The sequence below is a fragment of the Falco peregrinus genome, chromosome 1, assembly GCF_023634155.1.
Source record: "Falco peregrinus isolate bFalPer1 chromosome 1, bFalPer1.pri, whole genome shotgun sequence".
Taxonomy (NCBI): domain Eukaryota; kingdom Metazoa; phylum Chordata; class Aves; order Falconiformes; family Falconidae; genus Falco; species Falco peregrinus.
In genome coordinates this window covers 38,873,935-38,900,857 of record NC_073721.1, presented here as the reverse complement: position 1 = coordinate 38,900,857, position 26,923 = coordinate 38,873,935, and the positions used below count along the sequence as shown (strand labels likewise).

The 26,923-nt window shown below is 43.1% G+C and overlaps 1 protein-coding gene across 6 annotated transcripts in view; it reads right to left on the bottom strand.

Moving 5' to 3' along the window:
* Nucleotides 1-26,923, bottom strand: part of NDST2 (N-deacetylase and N-sulfotransferase 2) — a 136,869-nt gene that overhangs the window by 53,725 nt on the left and 56,221 nt on the right. Inside the window, exon 1 of one of the 6 annotated variants that reach the window (XM_055793804.1) lies at nucleotides 9,825-9,888. The exons of 4 other annotated variants lie outside the window; for them this stretch is intronic. The gene's annotated coding sequence lies outside the window, so the exon portion shown is untranslated. Of the gene's footprint in view, nucleotides 1-9,570; nucleotides 9,590-9,824; nucleotides 9,889-26,923 lie in introns of those variants that run through there. One more of the 6 variants, XM_055793805.1, reaches the window with a different exon arrangement.

The window sequence follows — 26,923 nt, the reverse complement described above, 5'->3', positions numbered from 1 at the left end:
ACGAGGGGCAACTATCTGATGCACTGCAACAGGAACAGCCAGCTGGGGAAGTGTTTCTCACAGAACTGTGTCAATCCAGTGAAACTCTGAGAAAAACAAATTAGGAGGTTCATAATCAGTGGAATTTATATGATGGCAGCAGATAAGACTCTCCCACAAGAAGTACCACTAGGGCAGTGGGCCTGACCCATGCAAGCAGGTACACCAACATCCAACTAATTTATTGCATTTAATGCAAGTTTCCCACCGGGTTGGCTACCCCCTGATATTTCACTGTGAAGTATCTTCGCTTTCCAATGCAAACTGTTACCGAAGCGGCAACTTGACCAAGATGGAGTATTGCTCTGGGCTAGTTGGTTTTACTTTCCGTAACACAGCAGACTTGAAAAAACTCAAAAGGATCAAGAAACCACAAATGGAGGTGAGACACTCAGAGAGGAACATGTGTTACAAATAATTTTCTCTTCAGCTTTTAAAAATGCCACTTGCTTACACTTACAGAAGCTCAGCAACAGCTACATCAATGAGGTCAAGAGACTTCTCCCCTTCGCAGTGCCACAGTTCTCCACTAAGACATGCTGCAACCGATAGAAATAGAAACACAACTGGGCAGGGTAAGAGGGGAGACAGAATTTAACACCAGGTGAAGGAGGAATTTAAACAACACAATAATTGATAAATAGCCAGTGATGAAACACAAAGAACAGAGTGATCAAGCAGATAGATTTTTTCCCATCAGTAGAATATGACTGGAATCAGCCAAATCTGATTTCACTGGGTGATTTATCTTAAAGAACCTTAACCTAAATGAGCAGTTTTAAGCCACATTAAAGGGATGACACTGCTGTCATTTCCACAGAAAGCTAAGTGAGATGGCAAAAACCTTACCTAACAATTTCCCATTTGCCTCCTTCATATACTCATCTGCCTATATTGTCCATGAGGAGCGCACAGATTTGTGTTTGGGAAGCACATAGCACACGTTAGCACCATCACCCACAGCTGCTAAACACCACCTCCCAAATGCTTAATCAACAGGGCAACACCACATTGCATCCCTCGGCACCAAAGCATTCACTAATGGAAATAAACCTCTACCTAGCACTCAAACGATTTTGAAAAGATGTCATTAACTCTAGGAGCATCGTACCTTCTCCCGTGTTTGTATTTAGTTTCAAATGCACCAGCCATAACAGCGGAGTGGGAAAGCTCAGGAGCTTGTGCGCTGGCTGTGCAGGCTCCTGCAGGACTGTCAGCGGGCGTGCTGTACGGAGCCTTAATAAGCAATGACATTTGTATTGCTGACAGTTTTATTTCTTTAAACACCAGCCACACTGGAAGTTTCACTTTACTTTTTACTCCGGAAAAAAGGCCAAACCTGAGTGTAACAGATGCTGTCTGGAATGCCCAGGACACATGTGTGTGGTCCCCCTCACCATTCTGAGATAAAACAGGTTTCAGGAAAATGAGAAGGGTGCTTAGTTTTTCTAAGCATAAACCCCGTAATATTTACACTAATCAAATACAACAGGGTCCACTTAGTCAGAAGAACAGCATTCACACAGGAGCCCAACCAAGCAGAACTGTTTTCCCATAAAGATCTTATCCCCAGTGTGGGTAAACAATCCATGTCACACTAAACAGACAACCATTATACTCTGTATGTCTCTGTAGTAATTAGAGCAAAGAAACGTGGCAAACCTTAGTTTAAAAATAATAATTTTAAAACCCCAAATCAGAAGCACAGTAAAAATACACAGTGATAAAGCATACGTTGGGAAAACAAAGACGTTAGCTCGATACAGTCAAAATAGGAAAAGATTTACACGGACGTGAGCAGAAAGTAGAAAGCCCTGCTCAGTAAATGGTGGAGACTTTTAGTTCATTTCTGTGAAAGAATAAAACAAAGAATAAAAACTACAGGCACCTGAAGTTTGCATTTCCTCCCGGATAACGAATACTTTATAACATCACTGAAGGAGTTGTGTAGCTTTACTGTTCAAAGCTGCACAAAGACAAGAAAAAGACAGGGGTGACTTTTAGTGGGTACAGGGAGGAAGGATGAATTGACTGTAGCAATCAAATAGCAAAAAACCAGGAACACGTGCATAGAGAAGGGGGAGAGAAAAAGCATAGAGCTATGTGGGAAAGAATGAAACCAAGGAACAATCATCAGAAAAAGCCACCATCAGGAACTGCAAATGCTCACTCAAGAAAGAAGCACCATGGAGAAAACTGCATTTCCTGTCAGGATCTCCAAGGAAGTGAAAGAAATGGAAATTAGGTAGCAAGGATATACTTGAAATAGTTAATCAAGGACATTTGCCATCAAAACAGTTTACCTGGACACATACAGCTCCTGTATGGTTCATTCACGCGCATCCAGCAGAACTGGTTTGAGAAGGGGAAAGGTTTCTGAGACCCAGTGAAGCTCTTAAGTGAATTCCTATTTCTGATAAGAGAAAGCAGTCTCATTTCCAAAGTTCTAGAAGCGATCTCTTAAATTCCTCCCCTCCTCTTGTACGATGGGCTGCCTTCAACATAATTCACCAGAGAAACTTTCACAGCAGAAGAAAAGGGCAGAGCCATCTGAGGAAGGAGAAGCATCAGTCTGACAACGTAAAGCAAACGGCTTAGCGTGGTTCATCATCCAGGCAATGCCCTACTTCAGATCTAGCACGTCCTTACGTGGCATAACCTTGTCTGCACAGAGGAAAGGATCCCTCCCTGTAAGCCTATGCATCATACGGAGGGCATGTGGCCCAGACCCTGTCTGCCATCAGGACTGCGCTTGCTTGCAACCGTGCTGCTCTGAAATGCCAATGACCCTTACTGCTCCAGCAGTCCAATTTTTGGAAAGGCCAATGCAGGCAGTGAAGTGTTAAAACCGTAACGCTATTTGTGTTTGCCTCTGTCCTTTTCTCTGCTGCTATCAGCTAGCTGTATGTCTCCCAACAAACGAAAAAGCAAATAAACTGCAATCAAGGCCAACGGGGAAGAAAGTATCAGTAACAGCCTTCTTTCCAGTGCTGCAGCCCAGCAGCTAAAATCATGCCATCTCTGTGAGAAGAAATTTGTGAAAAAAAGGGGGGAACGACTACAAATAAAATATTAGGAAAAGGTCTCTCCTTGTTCTCTTTTGCTTTCTGCTCTCATCAGGTGGGTAGGAAGGAAATAGCTTTCTCAGCTGATGTACTTCCATTGCTATAATTCTCTCTTCCTGCCCCTTGTCTTTGACTGTTCCTCAACGAGCAAAGAATGGTCTGGAAGAAGGAAAAATTATGATTTATGTATTAGACAGCTAGATCTTAAAAGACTGTCAGTTTCCATTCTGCCACAGAGCCACTGCTTCCTGACAGCAATGCTGTAATTAAGTTGATAGCATTGAGCATTCTCTGCATTACTGGGTTAAAGCAGCAGAGCACTGTATTTAAACCTTTCACCCCATTCAGATCATTTAAACAATTCTGCTAGTGGGTTGTTTAGGCTACTCCTCCCCCAAAGCATTCAAAATTAAGAGCACCCAAAAGAACTAGACATGCCCAGTTTGGTAACAGTCTTTCCCTGGTCCTAATAAACCATGGCTCTCACAGACAAAGCAATGCCTTATCTTCCCTACACCAGTCACAAAGCCATTGCTATCTTAAGAAAAATAGCATTAAAAAAAATAGCAAACAAATAACAAGATTAATGAAACACAATCACGTGTTAGATTTATGGCCTGAAAACACCCAGGAGGCCAAATCCCGCAGGAATAAACTTGATGCCAACAGAAAGCTATGTAAAGGCTTTATGCCTGAATGGTGACCCCCAATTTACAGTGAAGTTGACAGCCACCATGGAGAATTTCAAGAGGAAGACACTCATTTATCTCATTTAATTCCTCTGTTAAATAAAGCAAATTAAGTCAGAAACCTGCTAACTTTAAGCCCATGTAATTCCTTCTCTACGTTTTTCATTTATCATTGTCAATATTTGATCTGGACAGTGTTGCCTCTTCGGGCTCCTTATGCTTAGTCTTATCTCTGCCTTTTATCATAAAGTGAAGTGCACTCTACATTGCAGCGGAGATTCCTCCAACATCTAAGATTATGTGGGGGGAAAACCCCAAAGTACAAACAGCTCCTTACTTAGCCTCACAAATGTGCCTACAATGTTATGAACCGGTAATTCTAATTTACGATTTACCCCCACACGAAGGAACTGATTAAAATTAACACCGTTCATTTTTCATAAAGGGGAAAACCAATAAAGCCAATAATCTATACCCAAATAAAAGGTATAAAGCACATGTTTGATATGACTGTAAAGACACACAGCAATAAAGAAAATAGATTTTTGCCCACAATTCAGTTCTAATGTGCTGTTTAAACAGCTTTCCTTGCATGATCGTTGAGGTTCATAGTAGTAACTTCCAAGATGTCCGGTACATGGCCATAGCACAGCCGGCTGTACAGAAAAGATACATACTGAGAAGAGATACTCCATCCAATAAACAGAATAAAAATTACAGATATAGGGCTTCTTCTTGGATGCAAATGCACAAAGCTGAATGAAATCCAAAGCTGGAAGAATAAATATGGTATGTTGAAGCCAAATCGTGAAAGGACAGGACTTGCTACCAGATGGGCTGTATCCACACCTGTTCAATTAGTAGCATTTTGCCTTTTTCAGTAAGTGAGAGGAAGGAAACTTGTATACATGGAAACAAGAGAGAACAGGTAAAAATAAATCATGCTTTCAGGGGAATGAGGGGAAAGAAGAAACCAAAACTTCTACTCAGTTACCTTTTACGTGCTTAGCCAGTGTTCAGCCCCAAATTCTGCCAAGCCAATGCTCAGAAACAGACATGTATCTCCAGGATGTTTCCCACACTTTGGGGTGTGACAGCTTTCTCTCTCTCCACACAGTTTTCTCAAGCTCTGCTCCTCACTGCCGTTGCTTTCCAAAACGCCTCTAAACCCGGCCGCTGATGGTGAAGGCTGCAGGTGCAGTCAGCTGGTGAGGAACACGCAAATGTTGAACAGACTGTTCCCTCCTCCCTAGGGGCTCCCAATCACCACCAAGGTTGGCTACAGAAATGTTCAAATCGTCCAAACCTTCCCACAAATGGAAACAGATACCTGATCCATTCACAGAAGTCCCCACTACCACATAAGCTTGTCTGAAAGAATATTTAAATGTGCTACTTTGCCTGCATTCCCTCTTCCTTTTTATTTTCTGGGATGCAGAGGTAAAACAACCTGGTACGCAATCCATTTTAAAAGACTATAAACAATGCAGCTGCTTGATCCTATTGTTCATTATGCCTGGAAAAAAAATATCTTTCAGTGAACCAGTAATTCTCTTTCTCCTCATTTTCCATGAGACAATACTACAGATTGTGGCTACTGCAAGAGTGGCACCAGAACAATGCAAGGAGTATCAATTCTTTCAATGCTACAGGTGCAAGGACTTGGCCACATCCTTTCACTTGGTCTTTTGAAGTCAACAATCTGACTGTGGTTGAATTGTCAGGAAGAATGGCATCTGAAAAAAGGTACACATGATCAGCCAACCTGAGTTCAAGGAACACCATAAATGCTTTGAGATTAGTAGTCCAAAAAGCCTGCAGATTCTCTAGGAGACTGGGTTATGATCAGGGAGAAGTGTCAGTACTTACAGATTGACTCATGGAAGCGTGACTAAAGCAGCTCTGTGCGGCATTGTTTGAGAGTCATTGACCCAGAAAGGCACTAAAGCAAAGCTGTACAGAGCACTCCTGATGCCGGCACTCAGCTCCGTGCTCTGCTGCTGGAAGGAAAACGCTGCGCAGAGCTCCATGATTCCATAGTTCACATCAACAGCTAAGGGAGCTTTTGTGCTTGCAACGAAATGAAAATTTCTACTTCCCTTCTTAATTTCCTTTCCTACCTCAAAGTTAGAAGCTCTCTGCTGCCTGCCTCCTTCTTCCCCCATCTTATTCTATACCCTTTCAGTGATTCTGAGTCAATCAGTGATTAAATTTCCCTGTGCCTTCATGCAAACGTCTGACTTTCCTGGCTCCACTGGAACACCAGTGAAGGCCCTCCTCTCACTCCCCTCTCATCCCAAGAGATCGAGGCGTACAAGCTCTGCCTGAGCATCACTTCTGTGTGGAATAAGGCCACACTTGTGTTTTTAAGAGAGGCATCCAGCCAGCTGGAGGTTTCTTTATGGCTTCACTAAGTGCAAAGCCTTTTAGACTCGTAGACTGAGCCAAAACCCTGACCTACTATGCCCTTGCGGGACCAACAGTATTCTTCCACTACTTGAGAGAAAATACACGAACTGTCAGTTTAGAAAGCATGCAACGTGCCAATTCAATATTATCACTTAGGATGCTATCAAACAGTGTTTCACAAGATAGAACACAGCAGGGTCTGGTGCGGGGGACAACTTTTTTTTTAAGACTTGCAATCAACTCTGCTCCATTTTAAGGCAGGTAGAAAAAAATATGCAAAAGGAGAACGTTCAGTTTGAGTTTTAGACCACATTTACATGTCAGCGTGAGAATCTGATCCAATGCCTGTCACAACCATGAGAAGTATTTCCACTCAATTCAACAAGCACGGGGTCAGGATTTAAATTTATATTGTGCTAGTATTTTTACATACATTTATGTATATAAACACCATGCTGTACAATACTATAATTATTTTTTTGGCATGGAACTGTCTAAGCATTACAGATGAATCACAGCAATGGGTTGGGTTTTTTTAATAATATTTAAAAAACTTCTTTCTCCTTTGGGACCCAACCATAACCCGTTCTTATCTTTGTAATAACATAGATTTTCATCTCACTGATCTTCTCCCCTCCTCAATACAAAAAGAGAATTTGCAAAGCGCATGACTAACCAAACCCCTTTCAGTTAAGGCTCACTCTGCTTAGGTGTTTTGACACTCCTAAGCTATATTTTTATACTCATTTTTTGAGAATGCACTTTCCTTTTGTTTCAACAGATTTACAATAGACAAAGTCAGAGACAATGCCCCATCTGAGTTACTTCATAAATCAGCAGAAACGTCGAGGGAAAATTCCTTTTTTTATCCCAGCAGTGCAAACAGAATTTGCCTTTGTCCAGCCTTATTTACCAGACCATCTTGCTGGTGAAGTGCATAACCCTCGCCCCATGCCCTGAACACATCCATGCTCCTGGGGACCTAGGCAGTGGCAGATTATAAGGCTTTTCATGGGAAACATTCTTTTCTCGCTCCTTCCTTTAAGCCTAACTACCAGTCCAACCTGAACAGTATAAAACCAGACAAAAGAGAAGCAATTTCCCAAATGCCAACACTGAAACCACTTTGTACTTGTAACCACCCTTTTCTCCAGGCAAAGGCTCTGCCATCTCACCCTCACCCAGACTTAAGTCTGACTCAACTGTCAAAAGAACAACAGAGATGTTTAAATACAATAGCACTTAAGCCTTGCGTCAACAGAACAGTAGCAAAGCTCTCCCTAAAAGAGGGTAAGTATAATTTTTCTGATTTACAGGACCACAAAACTGAGGGACCAAGCACATGCTCAGCAGCCGCAGGAATGGAGTCCACTGGCTCCCAACCCCTGCCTATGTGCCCCGGCAGCACTATTTTCTGCCCACCCAGAGCACCCCCCCAATTTTTTTGGCTGGCACGGAGCACAGGCCAAACCGTGCACTCCAACTTTTCTGGCACAGCCAGGGCTGGGACTGTAGCACTTGCAAAGTTGTGTCTTCCAGGTGTCATTCTTTGTCACCACAGATGTTAATCATCCAGCATTCAATACAAGGGCACCTTCAAGTGTTTAAAGGAAAAATCCACCGTTCTTTCCGTTTTCCCTAGCATCTTCTTGACAATTACAGCTCACCCTCAGTTATATGTTCCCCCTACCAAAGGATGTCCCACACTGCAGCACAAAATACAGGAAAACATCTTGTCAGTGACAAGAAGACTGATACCTCCTTACCAAGCAGGACAAGAACAGTTCTTTTAACAAAATGAGATTTTACAGGTTATCAAAGCCATCTCTTCCCCATTTCAATGGCGGCTGGACAAGAGCTTTCTGTCCCTCTGGCTGCCTTTCTTGTCTATTTCAGCTGGACTCAAGCTAATAAGCTTCTCATTAATGAAATGACTATGCCAAGGTACTAGCAGATGGCCCTGTGTTCCAAGCACTTCTTCCCATTCCCTCCCTCCCAGAAGTCCTAATCTATACACAGTGTAATCGTCACAAAAACATATGCTCCCTGTCACAAAGCTTCCCTTCCATTATCTCTGTACTCCAGGGGATTGCCCTCGAAACCTCAGCGACACAAAGCGACTCCCTTCCTACTCAAGTTCCAGTTTCCTGTAAGGCTTTAAACATGTTCACCAGGTCCTGGCCAGAGTGCCTGTAACATGGCTTATATCCATGCTAATCTCTCTGTAGGACTGTCTACATCGTAGCCCATTACTAAGCAAAAAGCACATACACATATATCTGCAAATGAAAAAAATACAAAGTAATACATGCCTCATATTTCTTACATGTAATACTTTGCCACTGTTTTATTTACAGGTCGCTGTAACAGTACACTAACCTTTCTCTGAGATGAAAAACCATCCAATATAATTCATTACATTGGTTACCAGTAAATCTCTTGTGCAACACTTCCATTTAAACGCTGAGTCAGTCACTAATTGGGTATCACAAACATCTTAAAATAATCTGTTTGCTTTATCTGCTGGCTTCCTCTCCCCCATCTATTTAATCAGATTATTGTGATTGATGAATTTATTAATACGCTCATTGTATCCTGAGAGCACAGCAACTTCTACAGAGAAAGTTTCAGGAAGGAAGAGCAAGTATCTCCCTTTTGCACAGACAGATGGTCCTGAGCAGCGGACGAAATGACCACTGTCGCCTGCCCAGCTGTGGGAAGGGCAGCACAGAGGTTCTTTCTGGACACTTCGGACCACTCTGGCTGCCTTTGCTGGAGCTCCTCAGAGAAGGCTAAGGGGTATGATGGGCACAGGCCACCATAATGTGAAGGGTTGTTTTAGCTCTCTGAATTGACCCTGAACCTTCTAAAAAATCATGTCTTCCCAGAGGGAGAGAAAATTTTATCGTTGGTTCTTCTCTTCATTTAATGCCAACAGTACCAAACAGCTTTTCCCCGCTGCAGACAGGGAAAAACACTAGGGGAAGGCAGAGAAGCTTCCCTTTGCTGACTCATTTTCAACTTTGCTTTGAAAGTCTTCAAAGAAAGACCTTTTCTCATACTGCATAACACCTTAAATAACTCCTGATTGTCGAAGAGAATAACAAGCTTAGTAACTCCAAAACTATCAACCTTACCAAAGGTGCAAGAGTTAAAAAGCACATTCATTTCTGGGCTAAAACGAAACCCAACAGGTTAAATACAGGCAATGGCAGACGAGAAAAGAGAGTGAGAAATATTATTTAGCCAGCAGTAAAAATAACTTAATTATGCTTCTGCAGCTTTTGTCATCCAAAAATAAAAAAGCCAAAGCACTTTGAGAGCGCATCTCCTCCCAATCCTCTTAAAACAGTAAAGGAAAGAAAAACAAGGAAAAACGGTAGCTACAGAGAAGCATGCAACAGCAGTGCTCCAGCACCCAGAATCTATGACCACCTGAGGAAGAGGATGTTATCAATGACCTCCGCCTGTGCTTACTAGTTGGCTGAAACCGTACTCACAAGTGAGACAACTCTGCCTTGAGCTGTAACTTTAGATCTTTCTAAAAACGTCATCAACAGGATGAAAAACACATTACTTCAAACCATGGTAAGACACCAAATTCCTAGGGAGAACTCTCTACCTTTTGCTGTCTGCCAGAGCAACATCCAAGATGACACTGAGCGTTTGAGGTTCTTGGTGAGCATCTGTCAAGTGGAGAATCTGGGTGAGGATTGCTTTGGGAGGATGGCCAGCCTGGTAAACAGCAGCAAGCAAACAGGAAAGGCTACTTGTTGGAGGCAAAAATGCACAAGGCTTCCAGAAACTAAACACAACATACGTAATTAAAGCAAGTTATTGCAGTTATGCGGCTTCACTCATTTGGAAATGCATTTTCCCCTTTTTAGTGTCGGACTGATGTGCTTATTCATGCAAACTGAAAGGAAACATGTAAACATTTTTAAAAATGCAAGGAGAAAAGTGTGAGAATGGAACATTAGATATGGCATTATCTTGCAAATCCCTCCAGATTCCTCTCTGGTCACCGTGTGGGCAGCACATTCCCAGGACAGAGCACGGGGTGGGTGGGAGAAAAGAGACTGTAAAGCTATTCATGCCCTGCATTTTGTCTTTTCCCGCGGAGGTTCATTAGTGACCTAGCGGAGCGCTGGGGAGGAGGGAGGGCTCCCTGCGGCAGGAAGCTCACGCACTAGGAGCCCCCGATGCCTGACGTGCCGGGGGCGGCCGTGCCAAGGCAGCGTGGCTCTCTCCCTGACTCCCTGCCCACACAGGGCCTTTTAATTGCTCTGCTCGGGCTGCTAGGCCGGCTTTGCAATCTCTCATTTGGATGTACCATAGGCAATCATTCAGGAGGAAAGTTAATCCATCACAATGAAGTTCTTATAAACCGGGCAGCCCTATCCCCAGCCCCCACATACATAAAAACACAAGTTACATCATCTTCATCACCAAGACTTCCCCTGACCACACCGAAGCTCAGAGACGTATGCAACAACTCCCCAAGACAGATGAAGTGAAGAGGACAGTGGACAACCCGCACTCGCGGCTATGCTGACAAACGAGGCCAGGGGCACCCAAGGATGGCAAAATAAAGCCTCCACATATTGCATCACACCCCCAGCCGCTGCGCGCACGGGAACCATCCTTGCATTTCCCTGCCAAGGCAAGTATCAGGAAATTCCCCATCACACAGCACATTAATTTTGACAACTGCAGATGCTGTCAGAAATAGAAAGGCAGACCCCCAGCTTGCTCGGAGAGGACTCTGCCCAGGGTTTTGTCTCGGCCTTCCCCTGCCAGCACAACCCCCTCTTTCCCATTCACCAGCACCTCTGCAGCACAGGGCAGCCCTATAACCAAGGCAATGCGAGAAAGCAAGGCCTGTCTGGAGCTCAGAAGTCAGGGATAGCTTTTGAAGCTGTGGTATGAAAATAAAGTGCAATTGCTGACAAGTGGATGACAAGCCCCCAGTATATAGCAGACAGGTACTGGTGCAGGCTGGCTGTGGACAGAACTGCACTCATTAGTGCCCACAGGGCAAGAAGTAAAGGAAAAGGGTGGGAGGAAACACAGCTGGAGAATTTGGATAACTGGTTTATCTGTGTAGCCCATCATTACTGCAGATATCCCTCCCAGCAGAGGGATGTGGAGATGACAGCGCTGTGATACAGCCCTGGCCCTTCCAAAACATTCTCTCCGCGAGAGGCATGGCGATGCATTCGCACACGTAGCCTGTGGAAGTGGTAAAAGAGAGCGCCTGGGGTCTTCTGAGTTCAGGGGTAATTTCTGTCCCAATTTCAGACCAGTAACATCTGGGGCTCAAGGGGCTGATGTAGGATGAAGAATGGAATAAAAGAGAGCAAAAATTACTCTGCCATGCAAGAAGAGAATGGCATAACAAGTAGAACTGAAACAAAACAGAATGACAGAAGTTGCTGGGCTGTGATCACAGTGGGCTATAAACCAGGCTACACCGCATCAATCAGGTAGGAAAAGATTTGTCATATGCAGAGGATTACATAGAGCCAAATAAAAACATTCTGTCTCTAATAAGAGAAAAATGTAACCCAATTTGTATGGAAACAACTTTCATATACAAATCATGGTATAAAACGCAGAACACAAATTCAGGAAAAATGGCACGTAACACTGGCGTAAAGCAAGCTGTCAATAAAATCTGGTAAAATTGTAACACTGGTGAATAGAAAATATAACTGTTTGAACTAATCAAATGTAGCAGTAGGAAAAGATTTTAAAGATTTGACATACTCCAAAGAAGCAGAAATGGTGGCGCAGTGGGTTTTTGATTAATAAACCTGACTTCTGTAGCTTGCAAATGAGTTGAAATGAAGGCTATTTTTTTCTGTGCTACATTCACGGAGCATCCAAAACAGCTGGCACCTGACCTGTGATGGGGACTCTGTGCACTTTAGCAATACAAACAAACTGTAATCCAAACATTAATTCCATACGTATGTATTCCCCTCAGAAGAATTGCATTAAGAAGAAGAAACATGATGATACCTTCTATTTAAGCAAAGTACTAAACAGTCAAAATTATAACTGCTCATACTTTTATTTGCACGGGGTCATAAATAAATTACTGACTCAAAAAAGGGGGAAAAACTAGACACCTTCATGAAGGCACGCTGTGTGCTCAGCAAGTAGTGACAGTAAAAAAATGCAGTAAAAATGCAATTTCAGTTACGTTGAGATGTATTAGGAATTAAGAGATCAGCAGAACAAGAATTAACATGTGCTTTCCACTGTGAAACACTGTTCAGTTCTCACCACTTTATCCTAAAACAACAGAAAACCATTGAAGTAATGGATTGAAATTGCTAATTGAAAAAAAAAACCCATAAAGAAATACATCTAAAGTCTGTTGGTTTTCTTCTCTCTCTTTTCTCCCCCCCCCCCCCCCCCCCCCCCTTTTTTTTTTTTAAATCCAACAGGATGTTTTAAGAGGTACATGAAAAATCCAAAACAGTCAAGAGGAGAGACTGGACAGATTAAGAACTATAAATTTGGTTTCCTAATTGAAAACCAAAGGAATACATAATGAAACCCAGGGGCAAAAATCTAGGTAATATGAGATTATATAGTTTCACACCATACACAATTACCCAGTAGTGCTTCCTACAGCATTAACACTAATGTTAAGAGAATTATGGAACATTAATATTTGTAATAAGCATATTTGAATTAATAACAATAGATATCAATCACAAAGCACAGAAATGTTCCTGTTTCAAGGCAAAACAGAACAGTAAACATCTAGGAAAAGTGTAAGACAACAATCTTCTACAGAACTTTTTTCTCAAACAGAGCTACTGTTGATACGGGGAGGATTTTGAATCTTGATGGACAGATGTTCTGATCCACTACGGGCAATGGAGAAGACATACCAGGAGCAGTATCTTCTGCAGGAAAAACATGTTGTAAATTATATCACTGTAGCTACAGTGATAAAAAGTCTTATGAAGCGTGCCACATAAATGCAGAACAAAGAAGAGCTTATAGTTTAAGAAGAGAGACAACAGAAAGATGTATAGGCAAAACTGCAACAGAAGATAAGACAACAGTAATCCACAATACTGGTCTAACTTTTTAAAAAATCAAGTTATTTGTAGGCATTTTGAACATTTCTAGAGACCTTCTTAAATACCAAAGGCAGAACAGGAGGATGATACTTTGACTATTTATGAAGTACAGAATGGAAGCTGTTGCCGTTGACCTGAGATAAAGAAGCTATATACTGCTGCAAAAAGGAAGATGCATTATTAATTTGTTGACATATAAGCAGATCCCTTCACTTTAGGATCCCTTTCATTCCATGAAGCTGTACCAGTGACAGAGATAGTGACCACCACCACCAGTGTCACCGGCACCTCTCATTGTTCGGGTCCTGCAGCAAGTATGGGGAGACAGAAAAGGGAATTTTTGCTATGTGCCATGTGTTGTTTACCACTGCGGCGAGTGGCTGGTGTCAGGCAGGCACAGCTTTAAAAAAAAACAAACATAAAACTCCCTAAAGTACCACCAGCAAGAAAAGAAACACTCTAACCCTGTGCTCTCATGTTTTCACCTTTACAACTGTTTCAGCTTCAAAAGAAGCCCATGATCTTGCAGCTTGGTTGTTCCACCTCTCCTGGCTACTTTCTCACCTAAGTGACTCAGCTAGTACAATGTCTTGTGGTCTCAGGGTACATCAAGGGCTGGCTGCTCCGATAGAGAGCAAGCAGCCCAGAGCACTTATGGGGGGTGCTCCCACCATATCTGAACAAGGTGGGCAGAGCTCAGTGCTAGCGACAAGGTCCACTGACAGTCCCAACCAACCAGAGTGATGAAATGCATCCAATGGCCACCCGAAGGGCCAGTCAGGAGGAAAAGGAGATGGAGCCAGGGACAAGACACGACAGAAGACACACCATCTACAACAGAGGTGCACTGTCTATCCAGGAGACAAGGCTGGAGGCAGAAGAGGAGACAGGCACACCTACCGCACCACTCTGGCCAGCACTGAGCTTGAGGCAGTCCCTGGACCCCTGGAGAAACAGCACACAGGTGGGAATGAAGCCTCTCGGGACACTGGTGCCCTCAGGGCTGATTGCTTAGCTGCTTTCTGTAACTCTGAGTGCAGGGAAGAAGGGCTGCACACCTCTGAAGGGACGGACAGATGATGTGCCAAAGATGTGGTATCAAGGGAGGTTTATAGTCACACATTCTACTGTCCCCACGGGAACATAGAAAAAATTGCAGATCTCTGAAAGCATTTTTCCCCATAGGAATAAACACACAATTACAGATATTTGAGAGCAGTTTTTCTACTAATTATATAAACATATTCCTGTCAAAAAGTGGGGAAAACTTTTTTCCCACTTCAGCTGCACTGGAGTGCTCTCCTGTAATCACTTTTTCAGCCCATACTGGCCTCCCTATACCAGTGCAATCTCCACTCAACTGTATCTTTAAAGCTTTGAAGCAGTGTTGTGCCTCCGGCAATCACCATCCCAAGTGTTCCATACACTCCTGACAAAACAGGGGATACAACTGCATGCCCTTCTTCAAGGGTCTGCTATTGCCTCTCACACCCTCTCCAAAGCCAGGCCAGGGACAGGGAGCCTCACCTGCTAGAGATGGCAGTCTGGAAGTCAGAAGGAAGAATAGTGAGGAGGTGCGACATGAGCAGGGAATAGCAAACCTAAACAGATGATAAAAATCTTCTGGACCAATGCCTTCCACATCAGCAGCGCTGGGCTTGCCTGCACTGATACTCCTCTTTAAAATCTCCTCTGTTTCGCTGCTGCCAGTGCCTGCAGGGGTTGCAGCGTGAAGTGCTGCTCTGTACCAGTTTCCCAGGTACAGCCATTACGGCCATAGAGTGATTCCAGTGGGAGACAGCCATTTCCCTCTTGCCTGGCATTCCCTTGCTTTAAAATGCTTGACAAACATGGTTCAAAATTTAAGACTGTAAATACAAGCTTCTCTGCAAGTTGGAGGAAAAAATCCAGGCCCAAGAATTTTATTTCACACGTTCAATTAGGCCATGAAGAAAAGTACTACGGAAAAATAACAACCTTCTGCAATTTGTTAGGTTTTGCCCCATAAAACTGCCATAATTATTAAATTCTCAATTAAAAACCATACTCCTAAGCTGTGGGGTTTTTTGTCAAATAGCTTAAAAACATAAAGGTACACAAAGTTGTTATCAACGTTCAGCCAACAGTTACAACACACTGACCTCTACCTTAACTCAACACGGCTCTAACTTCAAAGCCTGCTTGAAACTATTTAAACACCCACCTTATTAAGCATAGCAGGCACGCTGAGGGCTCAGACGGAGCCAGCAGGCTTTATGCGAAAGCCAGTCTCTCCAGTGCCTCCCCCTGATTTCCCAGGCTAAGCTTACCTGTTCTCCAGAGCAGGACTTTCCTGTCACACTTCCGCAGAGAGAAGCGGAGTTTCCCTGCTCTCTCATCCTTGGACTACTGCTTTTTATTGCCCCATCCCTTCCCCAGTGGTGGGCTGACCCTGGGCGAATAGCAGGTGCCCACCCAAGCTGCTCCATCACTCCCCTCCTCAGCTGGGCAGGGGAGAGAAAATGAATGAAAAGCTCATGGGTCGAGATAAGGACAGGGAGAGATCACTCACCAATTACCGTCACAGGCAAAACAGACTTGGGGAAAAAAAATAATTTAATTTATTACCAATCAAATCAGAGTGGGATTATAAGAAATAAAACCAAATCTTAAAAATACCTCCCCCACACCCCTCCCTTCTTCCAAGGCTTAACTTCACTCCCGATGTCTCTGCCTCCTCCCTGAGCGGCACAGGGACACACGGAACAGGGGCTGTGGCCAGTCCATCACACGCCGCCCCCACCGCTCCTTCCCCCACAGGGACGGGGCTCCTCACACACTGCCCTGCTCCAGTGTGGGGTCCTTCCCACGGGAGACAGTCCCCCACAAACTGCTCCGATAGACTCCCCCCCCCCACGGGCTGCAGTTCTCTATTAACTGCTTCAGTGTGGGTCTTCCATGGGGTCAAGCCCGGTCAGCAAACCTGCCCCAGCCTGGGCTCCTCTCCATGGGGCCACAGGTCCTGCCAGGCGCTGCTCCAGCGTGGGCTGCTCACAGGGTCACAGCCTCCTTCACCATGCTCTGGCATGGGGTCCTCCCCAGGCTGCAGGTGGGTGTCTGCTCCACCACTAATCTCCACAGGCCAAGGGGGACAGCCTGCCTCACCATGGTCTTCCCCACAGGCTGCAGGGAAATCTCTGCTCCAGCACCTGGAGCACCTTCTGCCTGCTTCTGCACAGACCTGGGTGTCTGCAGAGTTGTTTCACATATTTTCTCTCCTCTCTCCTTCTGCAAGTGCTGTCATGCACCATTTTTTCCCCCTTCTTAAAGAATATGTTACCCCAGAGGTGTTAGCACCATCACCGTTTACCTTGGCCAGCAGCAGGTCAGACTTGGAGCCGCCTGGCATTGGCTCCATCAGACACAGGGAAAGCTGTTGACAGCTTCTCACAGAAGCCACCCCTGTAGCCCCCCATTACCAAAACCTGGTCACACGAACCCAACACATCCCCTTTTTAGTAAGTGCAATGGAGGCAAAGCACGTAGCTTCTTTCTTTCACGTCACAGGCTTGCACCCTTACCCCCACAGCTCTGCAGGCACCTCCACAACTGCTGAGGGGGGGGACCAAAGGCTGGGCTGAAATCCAGGCATGGCTCTCCTGCTGTATTCCCGGCGGAGGTGAACGGAGACCTGTGCTACCAGGGACTGAGCTGGGGGGGCTCGGGGGGTGCATGCCTGATGGCACCTGCTCCTGCCATTAGAGGCTGTAACACTACGGAGAGGTTTTTAAATAAGCAGCGCACAAGGAATCTAAACCTGCAGAGGGACAAAACAATAAAGGAGCTTTTGCAATCAGTCACAAAATTAATGATGAACAGAGCTACTGTAAAAGGCTCCATCTCGTAAGACGACAGGCAAGTAGTGGAAAAGCCTGGACTGCTAAAACCCTTCAACAAAGACTTTCTGGAACTTCCAGCATCTTTTTCACTGCATTTGTTACTGATCGTACATCTTGATTGACACTGAAGCAAAAACACCACATCAAGAAAATTATCTGCCATCAGCAACGGTTACAAGGAAATGCTGTAGTTGAACCAATGTCAAAAAGAGTTTAACTGCTTAACTATCAAATGCTTAACATATTTTAAAAGTAAGGCAAAACTTTCGACACAATTTCTCAATCATCACATAAAGGCTGCCATTAGTAACATTTGGATCTCAAGAGCGTTCAGTAGTATGTATTACTGGTATCTGCCAGCAAAAGAATGTTTAGTAGCCTGAAAAATGTCCAAGGGGTAAAATTACAACAGCTCATTTAAGATGCAGCTATGAGACTGCACAATCAAAGAGTGCAATCCCACAGCAACAATCTTCCCAAGAATTCAGTTTATTTTTTTTAAACCCTTCTCCTTTCTGTCTCTTACGGGTCCTGGCTGCAGTTATGAACCCTAGACTTACACTAATCACTGTGTTTTCTGCATCATTTTCCTGCTGGTCCTTATTGCTGTGACCAAATGCTTTAAATCTCTCCTGAAAACCAGAGCATGGATAGGTACACTGTTCACTGAGACCCTTTACTCCAGTCTGCTGGACTCCAAGGCACAGTCTTTTAATCAAATTATTCTTAGGGCTTATGTCAAGTGGGAAATGCATCAAATTCTTGGCTCTGACAAACACAAAATAACTCCCCTCCAATGTAGAAGATATACTTTCCAGAGTAATGTTTTCAGAACTGTCTTGCCTAAAACCCATAGATTTGCACTACTAAGTCATAATTTGCTTTAAAAAATATTAGGCTTAAACATGATTTTTTGTAAGTGAGAAAGAAAAAGGAGGACTCTGGATATAAAGAGTCTGCGAGCACATGGGGAAACCTGTGTTCTGTGCTCACAAGTTAACCAGTACTTGGCACAGGAATTGCATTTTTCCACCACGAGCTGTCTTCCCTGCTTCCAATGAAATATATTTTAGTCCAATCTACAAAAGGTATATACTGTAACTCAAAGTTTAAAGATCCTTAAGCTTAAGCACCAGCAAAGGACTCCTATTTACAGTCTCCTTCTCCACTCCCTTCTCAAAGCAACTCTTAGCCTCTGAGTGAGGTAATTCTCTGCTATTTTGCAATGATCTGTTTTACATTCTGGATACTTGCTGTGAAACCTCAGAGGAGCTGGGGGATAGATGGGGAGTAAAAGCTGGATATAAGAGACCACTTCAGCACAAATATCCCAGATCAATTACCAATATAGAGCCACTGCATTAAAAGCCTCCTGTTTCTGAACCCTTCCTAAAAGCCCCCTCAAGACCACAGTCCTATTGGATGTACCAACAGGATAAATTGCAAATGGTAGGAGGGAGAGGAAGAAAAGAATCCTAAACATAAGGAACTTACCTACTGAAAGGTAAACATATTCAAATAAACAACCACAAACACAGTAACATCTACAGACTCAAGCTGGAATTTGGGTACAGATTTCTGGTACCTGATCTACAAATCACTGAGAAGTCTTGACCACTACCGTCTGTCTTAACACGCTGAAGCCTTCTACAGCAGAGCTTTCCATAGCATCCTTTGAAAGCTGTGAGTTACAGCTCATCTTGCAGCTGTAAGACACAGCTTCTTTCGACACTTGGAAGACATACAGATAAGGCAGGAAGGGACCCCAGAACTTACAGGTTCAAGCAGTCCTCCTCGCTTGGCTGCAGTGCTATCTTAAGCACTTTCTTAGATCAGTTCAGAGTTGAACTCTGTTTTCCCCTCTCTCAGACATGCTTCTATCCCCTCAACAGACTGTCAGAATCGTAACTTTGGCAAGGAACTTACCATGTATCACTACAGGGATAATTTCCTTTTACCTTCTACTATCACACTGGAGTGCAGTGCTCAGCCTCGCTAAAAGCTTGGAGGGCATGAATAATGTAAGATGACTCCACTGCGAGGACCATTAATGCCTCAGAAGCCTTCACTGGATCTCTCACCAGTTCTCACTTGCCCTATCCTTCATTTCCTTTAAATGTTACAGTACCAGCGCTAAATGAAACTCCAAGCTCTCCCAGCTGGCACCTCCCCACCAGTGATGCAGGGGGGCTGTAGCCTCCTGGTGACACCAGCTCGCTCCTCCACCTTCTCAGCCTGTTGTCAACTGCTCCTTGGCTTCCTTAATCTTTGCCTTCAGCACTAAAATGTTACAACCTTGGTTTAAGTAAAGCCACTTCAACTGCCTTTGAGTTATAGAAAGACCTAACAAATGCAGTAATTAGTGTCCCTATTTGGAAAAAGTACTTTTTCCTTTCAAGGATGGCTGAAATCCAACTGAACTATTCATCTTGTAACATAACATGGACATCAACCTTACTAGAATGCCCATGTCACGTTAAGCTTGGGAAAATCTGGCAATAAAATGAGTTGTGGTTACAAGAAAATCCAGCCAGGTGCATGCACAGAGGGAAATGGTGAGCCTGAACATCACCTGATGAGCCACAAACTTGATACATCACACATCTACGAAATTACATACAGTTCTTAATTTAATAATTCCAAATCAAATCAGGAAAACACAACCAGAATTACAGGAAATACTGAGATCTTGGGCAAATTGCCGTCAGTGTCTGCTCTCAGTTATGCTATCTGTAAAATACAATCGATAAATGTAACCATTAAGTAAATGTAAAACATGATTAGTCCAATTCTTAAACAGAAAAAAAATTAGGCAGGGACTTGTTTGGTATCATGTGTCAGGTATCTGCTTTGTGCTACATTTCAACTATAACACAATTTCTGAATGCTGGAGAGGCTGGAAAACGGGCGCTCGAAAAGCACATTACAGGCAAACAATCTGAACGCAGAAAATCCTTAGGTTTGCATACACACAATTAGGATTTGTATCAGCTTTCCCTGCATGCTCCAACTGAAGTAACAAAATACATAAAAACAAATTGCGAGGACTTAGGGAGGAACATCTTACCCATAGCTATGAACCTAACACTGCATACAGAATAAAACGTCCTTGGCACTTCAGTTTTCAGTTAGTTTGGCAAAGCCCACGCAACAGGAGTTTGAAGCGATGCTGCGTGCAGGCACCAAAGAATAAACCAAGGGAAAGATGGGGAATCACAAATATTTCCTGTGGTGATAAAACAGTACTAAAAAAAAAAATAAGAGAGGAGAAGCTTGAAGAGCAAAGGATTACTTAAAACTCATCTGAATCTGTGGTTTGAAATATTTACTATCTACAGAGGCATCTTGTTCCAGCCTTCAGAGGGTTAACCCAATCCTTCTTCTGCAAGCTATATAGACTGAGTTCTGTGTTAGAAACCACTAGACACCTATTTTGTATACAATTTTTAGTGTTTAGTGCAAGACATCTGTTGAAGTTACAAAATGGCCTGTAGCTCTTTAAAATGTATAAATTTGCTTTGGTCATTATATTACCCGATGTTTTCCCAGTACCATACAGGATTGCGTCAAGTGCTTTGAAATGAAAGATGCTGTGCAAATGCAAAACATTCCTGCAATACACTCAATTTCGACATGCTATAGTAGGATGGCTTCTTTATTGAGACATCTGCTAGGAAACTGATTTGGCCACATCACAGTGAGTGATAATGAGTGCTGTTTAATCAAGACAGTATTAACCATAAATTTTAACTTGTGTCAAGTAGCTTAACGGTAAACTACTGAACGCTAAACAGACGTGGAATTTACACAGGTCTTTCAATAAACAAGTTCTAGAGTGAACTAAAATATACAGCCACAAATAGTTGAAGTCAAGCAATGCAAGACTTGAAATCACAAACTTCATTTTCGATTTTAAAAAAGTTCACTACTGGAATGCTCTTCATCTTTGAACTAAATACAAGATCTTTAACAGGAAAAGTACACCCAGATGTGCTTATTAGAAGATAATAAAAGGTATTTTAATTAGTTTTGGGGGTTTGTACATATATGAAATTTCTGACTTAGATGCTTGATCCTTATCAGCTTTTTACATTTTAAATAGCTAAGCACCAGTGAAATTTTGGCCTCAGCACTGTAAAGATGGCTCTGAATAACATGCCTTTCCATTGTAACCCCAGATTATGTGGTTTCATCCATTAGCCTTTGATTTTGACAGTCAACACGCCCACTTACTATTTGTCAAGAGAAAAATACAACATTTCTGGCACCTTGACTCAAAACTATTAGGAACTACAATACTGATGGTGAAGAGCCACCACGCTCTTGACAGCAAGCAGAAGCCTTTATTGCAAAAGCATAACATAGTGACACATATTTCCTTAGATACTCACTCTTAAAGGAAGGAAGGTTCCCGCATCTAGTATTAAATAATGTAACTGACTTGTGTGAATTTTAAATTAAATGCAATTTTAAATTATTCTACAACATAGACTGTTAGTGAGTGTGTTAACAGCAGAACAGTACTTATTACAATGTTCCCTAGAACATGCAATTCCTAAGAAAAGGAAGTAAAGGATGGACACGCACACACACAAAATCACAGGGAGCAGCTTGGTACTGCAAATTATATGTTCTGCAGGAAAAGATGACCCTTTAGTTCTTAGGACCAGGATAGTGGGGAACAGACAAAATAAAACAGTTGAAAAAATGAAGCAATTGTATTTAGGCTTGCATTAGGCACCCACATATGAAGAGACTCTTCTCTTCACTACAGACGAAAAAAGCCAACCCTAGCAAGATACCCATACCAAATCATATGCTTCTGTTCTCACCCATCTTTAAATAATAATGAGAAGGGGCTGATCTATGGAAGTATTTCAAAAATTGAAAGCTTCTTAGGCCTCCATGCAGCAGCAGATGTTGTACAGACACGCGTACTTCAGTTCACAGGGAAGCGTCTTGCTGCCTACAGGAGGTACCGTGCCCAAGAGGTGCCTTAACATTTACTTCCTATTCCATTGGAGCAATCAAACCTGCCGTGTCCCTTCCCCACAAAGCCAGGATGAATGCTGTGACAGAAGAACACGTTTCTTAACGTGACAGGCACACAAAAGGTGTCTGCGAGCAGGTGGACAGAAGAACGTACACCTGGTTTTGTACTGCACGGGAACACGTGCACAAAGTGGACGTGGGTCCTAAATGATACAAAAGCATGTGTGAAGGGCTAAAATGATCGTTGTTAATGTCCTTGTCCCAGGCATTTCATTTGTGGAGCTTAGAAAGAGACGTGACTTTCAACACAATCATTTTATTTAACACTAAATCCCCACCATTAAGCAGGACTCGTTCCTTCCACTGTCATTTCATAATCACACCGGCTCTGCCGAGAGTCACACGCTCCCCATCCTACTCCTACTCTTGACCTGCGCAAGCTGAAATCTCAATGAGGACAAGGTGGCCAAGGTTTTCCACAGGTCTAATTCTCAAAGCAACAGCCACCTGGGGGGGGGGGGTGGTGCGTGGGGAAGAAAGAAACTGTGCTGTTGCTGTGGAAACAGAGCACAAAAATACTCCTGTTAGGTCAAGTACCTCTTGGAGGATCAAGCACGCCGCCGGCCAGTGAGTGGAACTTGCCCTGGCAGGCAGGCAGGGTTCAGGATGCGAACACAGCTCAGATGTCTTCACCATCACTCAGACTTCAGATCTGGAACAGCTTTTCCAAAGTGAGTCCCTCACCATACTTGGAGAGGAAAGGTATCTTGTTTGTGAAAACAATGACCATCGCATGAAGGCCCTGACCTGGGAAGAGGGTAATTTGCACAGCTTGGTTTTTTTGTATCTTTGATAGATGTATCAAAGCCACATCCTGGGTCCTGTATTAACAAAGGACCCCAGACATGCCTGTGCCTGCCCCAAGTTTACAGGCTGAACTCAAAAGCAATGCTGCTTTATGGTAAAGAAGAAAATTAATCTACATCCTAGTAGAGTTCTTCTATTCCTTGTTCCCTAAGATATGAAAGGGAATAAAAATAATGTGAAAATATAATTAAAGACTACACGATAATTGGCACACAAAAACGTCTGACTTAAGATCACGTGGGCAAACCTGAGATCAGACTAATTTTTGAGTGACTTGACTTTACAATCATTCTTGAGAACAAACCTGTCATAGTTTTGCTCCTCTCTCCATTCCATTTGAGATCCCTTAACTGTGTAAGCTGTTCACACCACACATACGGTATGAGACTGCAAGCGTCTAATACAAACCACTCCGCGAGAACACTGTCGTTAAAACCAGCATTAATGAGAACACCACATACACGAAAGCCAGCCCCAGGTTTTCAGGAAAAAAGGAATTGCCAAGCGCCAGCATTAGAACTCCTCATACTGTCAACTATCAGGTGAAACCTGCAACCAGAGCTATTTGATACTCTAAACCACTGATTTTGCTAGGACATTTTAAACATCAGAGATGGCAGAGGGTTCCAACAGGTTAGAAATTTGTTTAGTTTATTGATGCTACAATGCCAGCAGACATTAATTTCCCCAACTCTGAATCGTCCACACTTCCTTCTCATCCCCGCAACACATCTCATATTAAAAGCAACGAGACACTGGCAAGCTAGAAGAATGATTTATTTTACAAGGGTGTTGTGAAGCTTAATTCATGTTTGTAAAGCCCTTTGTATTGTGCCTTTCATCTGCTGTGGGAACCTCACAGTATTATCAATAAGGTCTTTTCTACAGTAGAAAAGCTTTGCTAAAATAGCTATACTAGCAAATCTGCCTAGGCGAGATGCGGTTTACACAGGCAAAAAAGTTACTTTGCCAGAACAGCTAATACCACTTCCCTGAAAAAAACAAGCTGTCCTGGCAGAAGGACATTTTTGGTGGCATCTAACTGAAGCTAGCGTAGAATATTGCATAGCAGTTAAGGGTGACTGCCACAGAATCTGAATGAAATACAGTTATGCTGGCAAAACCTTGCAGGGTACCTCTGAACAAGATTACTTTGGAGACTGCAGATGAAGGATGTGTATTTACTACTTTCACAATCCCAAGCCTCTGCATTCATTTATTCACGTGAATGAGCCAGAAGCAACAGAGCCCTCTGTAAAGAGATCTCTTCAGCAGCAAATGCATTTGACTTTACTGTTTTATACAAAAATTGTTGGGTGGTTTTTTTGGTTTCCTTTAAGAAGCAAGAAACCAAAGGAATAAAGGCAATTAAGGTAAAGCCTTGGTCAGATAATATTCTGCCAAGTAGAAAAGAACAGAATATTAACAGCACTAGAATTACTGCCAAGAAACTACTTATACAGCTGCAAAGACCACAGGCTGTGGTACAAGAAAACAGTTCACACAACAGTTATTAACTGTGCTAGTACTATTATTTTCTATTCAAGACTCTAGTTTTCTCACTCAAGTTTAAAACAACATCGAATAACCAATTGTTTCTTGTGTCCTAACAAAGGTGGAGAGGTGCCATCATGCCAGGTTCCCAAACGACTTGCCATTTTTTCCTAGTCCTGTTCAGCCTTACTCTGAGCTGTTCAGGCTGGTGGCCTGCAGCTGCCAGCTGCAGTGCATTTATGTTTTGCCTTTCAACATTTCCGCATCTTGCTAGAAGTCTGCAGCAAATCTTATCACCTAAGGGCTTGTTTACACAAGGAAAGGAAACTCATCTGTTTCACACCTCCAAAAGGCTTTTCTCCAGTGGATACCTGTATTTATTTTAGAAGGGTGTCTCTCCATATCCATCTGCAATGGCACACAACTTTCTATCAGCCACAGCACCAAAGCTATGCACTACACCTTAAGACTTTGGCAGAACCGTGTTTCAAATCTGTGGTGGGTTACAAACGTGCTAAACACTTTCCACAGACTGATTCACACTGACATGCTTGAACTTGGAATGGAGTTCAAAATTCAAAGACAGAAATTGCCATAGTTAGGGAAGTAATCTACTTAACAATAAGGAAAATTTGATTTCCATATGAAAGATGGTTTTGTTACCAAAATTTAAGCAGGTGTATTCAGCTGCTTTCCACTGGAAAGTAAAGCTAAATCCACTTTAAAGCAAAACTAAACATGAAACTCAATCTTCTCTGCTATTGAGACAAATCAGAAAAAGACTAGCTACTATAAATTCATCAGTAACCTATTATTTACTACATAGCACTGTAAGAATACACAGCCCACATACCAGGACTACCTGATGCGATGTTCTGTTGCACCTCAGAATTATTTATGTGTCCTCTGAAATGATAAGCATAATAATAAGCAGTAATTTATAATCACTGCATGTTCTCTCAGTCACCGTTGTACCTGTCTACACAGCATGAAGAACAGTGCTGACCTAAAAAAGAGACTCAACAGTTCTGGACTAGGCTTAAAAAGCACAAAGTTCAAGTAAGAGCCAAAATACATGAAATCTTTTTGCAGATTGGCTAAGCTACAGATCAAAGCTACAGCACCAAAAGGCTGGGCTTTCTTATTTCCAGTTAAAAAAGCATTTTCCTGTCATGAGAGCATTAGAAAAAGCTAGATCATGTTTCCTTTTCCCACTAGCATAGCTTTTGCATGTAAGCAGCTGTTCCTAATCAATGAGAATTAGATATTAAAACCTGATATGACATAAAATTTAATGTCACAGCCTTCTTTCAAAATATAAAGACATTTTCCCCACTAGCTCTGTGCCACAGGCCAGACAGCACTCAATCTGCCATACCTACAGCATAGCAAGCTCGTACCCCTCCATCCTCCATGGCATCCTCTGTTGGTATCACTAGAAGGTTGGCCTGAAGATCAAGGATGGAATATGGCCATTAGACAGTAACTACATTTCTAGCTGGGAAAGTTCATCCTTGCCTTTGGGATACTCAGCAGGAAATTTTAAGGTTAACCATCTTAAAGGCAAAGCTGTCTCACCCCTCTGCTTCTGTCCGTTCCACTCATCTCTTTTAGCTCCTTCCCATCCCTTCTTAGCTCTCATCTCTCTTCAGCCTCTGATCACGATGACTGATCCCTTCATTTCTTCCCAGGAAGAAATTCACAGGGAATCTGCAGGGTTCAGTGCGTAATCTTTCTGCGTGCCCTGGGTCCTGCCCACACAGAACTGCTCCCTTGCTGAGCACATCCTGGCAGCGAAGTTTAGCAAAGTCATTTGGAGCAAAAGTCTAGTAGCAAATATGTGGAGGCTGAGGCCAGGCCTCCCAGTGGAAGGTCACCTACTCTGAACATCCCCCGTCGCTGACAGAGATATCCCACATTTATCATTCCCAAGTTCAAGTACACTTCAAGGCCAACTTTGTCTCTCAAGCAAAAATGGAAGAAAAGACAGACACTCAGGCTGAGGCTTTTTTCCTCTTAGTTTTCTGGAATTTATAACTGCTCCAAAGTTTCTGCAGGGGTAGAAATGAAATTTAAAGTGCTGAAACAACGATGACTCGGCATGATCAGTTGTTCTGTTCTACACTGAAGCATGAAGCCGCAACCACAAAGGAAATGCGGTGAAATGATGAGGAGCTCACTTCAGCGGAGAGAGCCAGCTGAAGCACCCTGAACGGTATGGGAAGACAGGCTCCATGTTTTCAGCAAGCTCACACAAATAAGCTCAAGCTGTTGCTTTTGACCTTTGATGCCCTACATAATTTGTGTCCTGAACCACTGAGATCAGGAAAAAGTCTAGGACAGGTTAAAGACTTAGCCAGTGAAGAGCATTTACATCTCGATGCTGA